Source organism: Chrysochloris asiatica, unplaced genomic scaffold, assembly GCF_000296735.1.
Source record: "Chrysochloris asiatica unplaced genomic scaffold, ChrAsi1.0 scaffold00029, whole genome shotgun sequence".
Classification (NCBI taxonomy): Eukaryota; Metazoa; Chordata; class Mammalia; order Afrosoricida; family Chrysochloridae; genus Chrysochloris; species Chrysochloris asiatica.
In genome coordinates this window covers 10,729,290-10,736,461 of record NW_006408547.1, presented here as the reverse complement: position 1 = coordinate 10,736,461, position 7,172 = coordinate 10,729,290, and positions in this window count along the sequence as shown.

Genomic DNA, 7,172 nt, shown 5'->3' with positions numbered 1-7,172 from the left:
TTTCACTGTGAGGAACAGTGTTCCTTTATATATATTGATTCAAACTAGAACTTCATCTCTTTTCTTTTTCAATAAATGAACAGAATCTTATACTATTCTATGTGGGGGAAGCAAATGTCTCATTAAAACGAAGAGACTAAATAATCGCTTGATTGTAGCTTAGGTTTTATGTTAAGTCTCAGCTGTGCTAATACAATTGACACTGACAAGCAGCTGGAATGATAATTGGACTAAAAAGTATTTCTCCTAACCCCCTGACTAATGACAGGTTGGCAAGAGATTGGAGCATTATCGCAGTCAACTTTTCCACACATGATAATATACCAGAGCAATCAGCTGGTATGAACCATCAAAGCTTCCTGGCTTTTGAATGTAAATTCCTTTGTCTGTAGTAGAAATATTTCTTACATGTGAATATATAAAATAAAAATGATATTTCATTATAACAATATCTAATACTATAAAATATTTCAATAGTAGACTGAGTATACTGCAGGCAAAACTTTTGTCCTTAACTTGTGTTGACATTTATTTAAGTATGTTACTTACTGGTTTAAATCTTCAGGATTTAATCATCTTAAAGCATACCCATTTGATGCCCTCATTTCAGAGGTGTCTCTATCTGAGTTCCTGGTCACATAAGTAGTAATAGTTAGGAAGCTACCGCTTTTGATTAGGACATGAATTCATGTCAAGCATGAAAAGGTGAGAAAGTAAAGCAAATTCCCATTCTGTTTCTGCTTCTTTTACTCTCCCTGCTTTTTTGATTTTTCCTTTCTTCTATTTCTCTCTGTTCCCACAACAGCCTCTTTCTCATGCCTTTCTAATGTCAGAAACTGCTTCACAATGTGGTTGTTTGTCTTCCTGTCTCTTCCTCTGTTGGAAGTGAACTCCAGTAAACCAAGAACGAGAGGAACTCACTGGGCCTTGAATGGAGCTTGGAACTGGGTGTGGAATTCAAAGGATATAAACCAACTCTAAATCAGTTAAAACTGGTGACTTTTAAAATTATACAAATAAACAATGGCATAGCCTAAGTCAGAGGGTGGGTTTTCTAGTCAGAGGGAAAGAGGGTCAGCAGGACTGACACTTCACAAGCCTCAGAATCTGTATTTGTAAACAGGAAGTAATACACCTATCTCCTATCTGTTTTGCTAGAATTAAATAAAACAACTTTTAGAAGAGTTCTGTTACTTTTAACTATCAGAGAAATATAAAGTACTCAGAGTTTGTGCTGACCCTGGACTTTGAATTACAAGGTCATTGGTTCAAGCCCACCAGTACTTTTCTGCTCCCACAAAGATTTGCAGCCTCGGAAACCCTATACAGTGTTGCTGAGTCAGAACCGACTCCATGGCACTTAACAGACAAAAACATCAAAATCGGATATGTGTGCTTTCTTTTCCCCTGCTAGGAAACTAATGAATACTAACATGTGGGAAGTATGTATATATGGGGGGGGGGGGGGGGGGGCAGGCATGGGGAGGAGCCACTTATGTAAGTCTGGAACTTTTTTTTTTTTGAGCACTTTTAAACGCTGCTCAGATAATATTACAAACACAGTTTTAGACTGGTTAATGGAATCTCTTATCCAGATGGTCCCACTGTGACCTGCTCTGAAGAGACCACAATGGGAATATTTTAACCAATTCTGGCTGCCACTTAAAGGTCATATACCTACTGCTGCATGTTCATAGACTAGTACAGAATGGTCAGGTTTCTAGAAAATTACTTCACCTGATGAGTAAGTAAACGGATCTGAGGTTTATCCATGGAGAATGACTATCACAGGAAGGCATGTTGAGGCTGGGTCAGCAAGCTAAGAATGTTTCTCATATTTAAAAATGGTTGAAAGAACTAAAAAGAATATTTTATGATATTCATAAATTATATGAAATTCAAATTTCCGTATATTGGAGTTCAGCCAGTCTCATTTGTTCCTACCTTGTCTAAGTCTGTGTTCAACCTGCAAGAACCAAATTGAATTCTTGGGACAGAAACCATATAACCTGCAAAGTTGAAGATATGTACTCACTGGCCATATGCAGAAAAAGTCTGTCAATCCTAATTTAGGGGATCCCTTATTATTGTGTACAAAGATTTGGAGGAAAAATCCTTCACCTTCATTAAAAATGTATGGTGCTCTGGTAAACAGGAACCCCTGAGTTTCAGGGCAGCTTGCAGAAGTATGGAAGGACAGGTACAGCCAGGTTGGAAAACTATGCTGTTTTTGAGAGTGGAATGGCTCTTTAGAACTTCATTCAGGACACTCATGATTATTCAGATTTAGGACTCAGGATTATTTAACTCCCCTGAATTCGGGGGAGTTTTTTCCTTGGTTCCTCACAAACAACATTTATTCTATAAGAAATATCTGTCTGTATGTCCCCGTTACTGCCCCTTTTGTGATGGAGTGGTGTAATTATGAGATTAGGGTTAGTCTAGTCTGGATTGTCATTCTTATTTCCTCTCTCATTATGTATATAAATAATTTAACCTTTCCACGTCTCAATCTTCTCTTCTGCAAAGGAGAATAGTTTCATCATTGTAGCGCTGTTGTGAGGAGTAAGGGAAAATATGTCCATTTGCTTAGTATTCATGGTTTTTTATAAATGTTATTTCCTTTTAATATCCAGTTTAAAAGTCTCCTCCAATTTCAAACTGTTGTGAGTTGCTCCTTATACTATGTTTCCATAATATTTGGTTCCTATTTGCCTTCCTTTTTTACATTGCGTTGTAATTTTCCTTCATGCAGAATCATCCCTTCCACTAGTCAGAGAACTCTTTAAGGACAAGAAATGTGCCTTAGTCATTTATCTCCTTCCAGAACATAGTAAACCTCTTAGTGCAAAATGTTTACAAAATTCATGTTTGGTTTGGTTTTGGTATAAGTACTTGGCTTTGTTTTCATTAGTATATGTTTGCAAAGGCTTATGCTTTTCTGTTGGACAGGGTTAATTATAAGCAAAAGTTATATAACTTATTTGGTACCGCCGAATAAAATCGATGCATCCAGAAGTCAATGTTAAAATACTGAAGACAGAAAAATACAGAAATAATTTCTGAAACAGCTTTAAAAAAAAGATTGACTTGTACTGTTGTTGTTAAGTGCCATTGAGTCAGTTCCAACTCGTAGCAACCCTGTATAGGGTTTCCAAGGAGCACGTGGTGAATTTGAACCAACCTTGTGGTCCTGTACACAGAAATAGTCCATTATCTTTTGATTCCATTTTTCCACAAACATATTTACTATATTTGTGAAGAATAAATAAAATTGGTCCTAGTGTGGTACTTTGGGTTAATGCGCTGTACTAAAAAGTTAGTCTGAACTACAAGGTTAGTGGCTCAAGGTCACCAGTAGCTCCTTAGAAACTCTCTACAGGGTCAATATGAGTTGGAACCAACTCAACAGCATTCAACAACAACAAGGAGAAAATAATATACTCACTTCCATAATGAAACCTGCTATTGAAAGGCAGTTTCTTTGGGCACGTGACCTACCTCTGATTTATGTGGATACTTGAGCAAAGCTTGCTTGCTTGCTTTTGGATCGTGCATCTGACTCCTCATCTGACCCAGTTCTTTAGATTTGAGCCAGAGACTTGTTCTGTTGCCTGCCGATTCAAGGAGTCTTCTACTTGCCAACATGGATTCATTTGCCTTTGTATCTAGAAACCTGCCATCCCATCTGCCAGTGTTGAGTTCATCAGCTCCTGCCATCCTGTGAGTCAGGAGAAGCCTCCAGTCTGACAGTTAACCCACTGATTTGGAACTTGTCATCTCTACAACTGCGTGAGTCATTTCCTTGATGCAAACGTCACTTTGTATAAATACATATGTCAGCTTCCCTAGAGAAACTAGCCTTAGACAGAAGTGTAAAAACTATTATTAGCCATATTGAAAAATATAAATAGAAATCAATGAGATTAACTTTAATAATATTATTTGATATAAACCACTAAAGCTTAAATACTACCGCTTTAACAAGTAATCAATATAAAAATATTGGTATATTTTGCATTCTTTTTTGATATTATAACTGTTCAAACTGTCAGGTATTTTACATGTACAAATATATCTCAATTTGGACTAGGCACATTTGTAATGCCTAAAAGTCACTTGTGGTTAGTGGTTTCTATGTTGAACTGCATAATTCGATAATACTTATGGTAACTCTGAAAGAACTTGATTATAAATTCATCCAAATGCTTTACTCACTAGTAAAATTCAGCAGCCATTCCAGGTCATCATTATTTGGAGATAATTCTGTTAATGATTTATCTCTACTTGCGGATGGCTTAAAAAAAATGTATTTGAACCAAGGTAGTATATATGTTGATCTTATAATCTCCTCTAATTAGCAACTATTAAAAGTGCTTAAAAATGTGTCAATACTTTTGACCCTGCATCTTCCCTTTGAGAAACAATTGATGATTTTGCTCTGAAGGGAGTCCTTGCTAGTGTGATCACAGTGAGAAAGCTCATACTCCTTGTTACTTCTGCTTCCTGGTAGCTGCTGATTCTGCCAAATTAGATGAAGTTGTGCTGAGGCATGTTCCAGTTTGTGATGAATGTGTCTCGGTGCAAGTCCTAATTTGTGCTTTTTGGCATCTGTGCAGACAGGTACCAAGCTTCTGGCTGAACTGAACCGAAACGTATGCTTCTAGCTGAATTTCATTGCCTCAGGTAGATAAAGCCAAAAGACATGCTTTTCTACAAAGCCATATTTATGTTCATGCTTTTAAAGAGAAGGCAAAGTTAAATTAAAAGATGTTACAAAATGTGAGTCCTGGTTTATACTGAAAAATTCAGTTGTCAGTGATCTAATTTACCTGTTTATTCACAAATTATTAGATCCTAGTAAAGGGATTTTTTTGTTGTTGTTGTCTTTAAAAACCATATCCACAAAAGGTCTGCAGCTGTTATTTATATAGTTTAAAAAAAAATAATAGAGTCTGTTATATAATCCTTTATGTAGATCATGAAAACCGTATTTCTTCTTGATAACTGTTTGGAAGGTTTTGATGGGCTGATGGCCAAGCCTAAACCTAGCTTCTCGGTAAGGAAAAGGAAGGATGACAAAGGAACGTAAAAGCTCTAGCCTTCTGTGATTATGACTTTGCGAACAACCTTTCAGAATCTGACCGCTTCCTAATGTCTGAATTGTAAATGGCTTTAGAAAAGCGAAAAGGGAAAGCATCCAGCTGCAATTTATTATAGCAAAGTCAATTAAATAGATTCAGAGTATCACCATCTTGTTTATATCTATCATGGATCATAAGTTGTTGTTGTTGTGTGTCAGGGAGTCGGTTCTGACCCATAGCGACCCTGTACAGGGTTTCTGAGGCTGTAAATCTTTATGGGAGCAGAAAGCCTCATCATTCTCCCACGGAACAGCTGGTAGTTTCAAACTGCTGACCTTGCGGTTCATAGCCCAATTCGTAACTACTACGCTACCAGAGCTCCTTATGGATCCTAAGAGATGGGGGAAAATATATGTCTTTGTGGGTTTATCTACTGTTTTCCCCTTTTACATAAAGAGCCATGAAGACGTGTAAACGATTGTTGGAAAAGGATACATTTCAGCAATAGCTTCTCCACATAGGCTAGCTATTACATATAAGTTAGTTAATATTCTGTTGTGAATGTTTTGACTTTTTATATAAGAGAACATTCAAGAAAAGAACTGAAACACTGAATAAATCACTCTTGGCCCTGGCTTTGTCTTGTGAAGTTCCTGCCAAAGACTATAGGAGTCTTGGTGTTTGTTCAATAGGTTAAACAAACAAAACGGAACAAAACAAAACCAAGAAAAAAACTTTTGCTTGTCACAAATGGTGTCTCATTTATTTATTTTGAACCTTTTCCTTCTGTTTTGAAGCATCCTGTTCTAAAAATATAACCAGAGAGCTCAGGTTTTTGCCCTGTCAGTATTCTGTGTACGTTGTTTCCTTTAAAGAAAATTACCTGCCTTCAATCTAACATCTCTTGAGACTACTTTTAAAATCAAAATATAGTATTTAGATGGTCAAATGATTAAGCAGATAGCCCAGAATAATAGCTTCTGTCTTTAGCATTACACATGTTTTTCTTGTGTTTGAGATAAGTGTTTTGGGAGGTAATTTGGAAACACACGCCAAATACAGATAAACAATCACTTGCAAGAAATGTGTAGTTCAGATTCCAAATGTCTATCAAAATTTTAACCTACCGGTTTTCTGTTTTGAATTGCTAAATGCAAAAACTATACTTGTCATCGTGAGGAAAAATCTATGTGGTTCTATCTTTATTCTTTTATCATCATTATTGCAAGAGTTTTTTTGCCTATAGGTAAAGTTCAGAACCATGTTGTTTGCTTAACACATGTTGTTTGCATAAGACAAATGTCAATCCAGACCAGTTGACAACTAACAATACCAACTTCATTTACTTAGGCTTCTGCCCTCATGTACAAAATATTTCTATTTGAAGTCCTTATCATATAACCTTTGGAGTCCTGGTGTGGCACTGTATGAGAGACACTGGACTGCTAGACACAAAGACAGTGGTTCAAACCCACCAGCCATCCCTCCTGTCACTATCAGGTGAAATTGACATTACAGAATTTAACAACAACAAAAACAGTTATTATTTTTGTTATTGCTGTTGAACACTGCCAAGTCGATTCTGACTCCTAGTGACCCAGTGTAAGGTTTCCAAGGCACAGCTGATGACCTTGAACCTCCAACCTTATAGTTCAAACCGATTTTGCAGTCCAGAGCATTAACCCACAGTGCCACACCAGGACTCCTTTAATTCAATTCATTGCTAAGATGCAATCAAGTGGGAAGACAAAATACTGTATCAAAGCAAAACAATTCTAACGCTGAACCAATTGTAAAATTGAGAAATGGTGTCTTTAAATTGCTAGTGTCCCCATTAATAATAACACTTCTGCTGCATGCTACCTTGAGAAGACTAACACAGCTATCAGAACATCCCTGTGGACCAGTTTAGAGACAAGAAATATGGTAGTATGTGGTGGAAAGGAAGAGAGATCTAGAGATGGACAATGTTGAATTTGGATGTAAATCTTGGATCTGCTCTTTTCTGTGTCGTTTTGAGCAAAGTATTTTAATCATCTATACCTATGCATGGAGTTCTGGTAGCGTAGTGGTTACGAATTGGGCTGC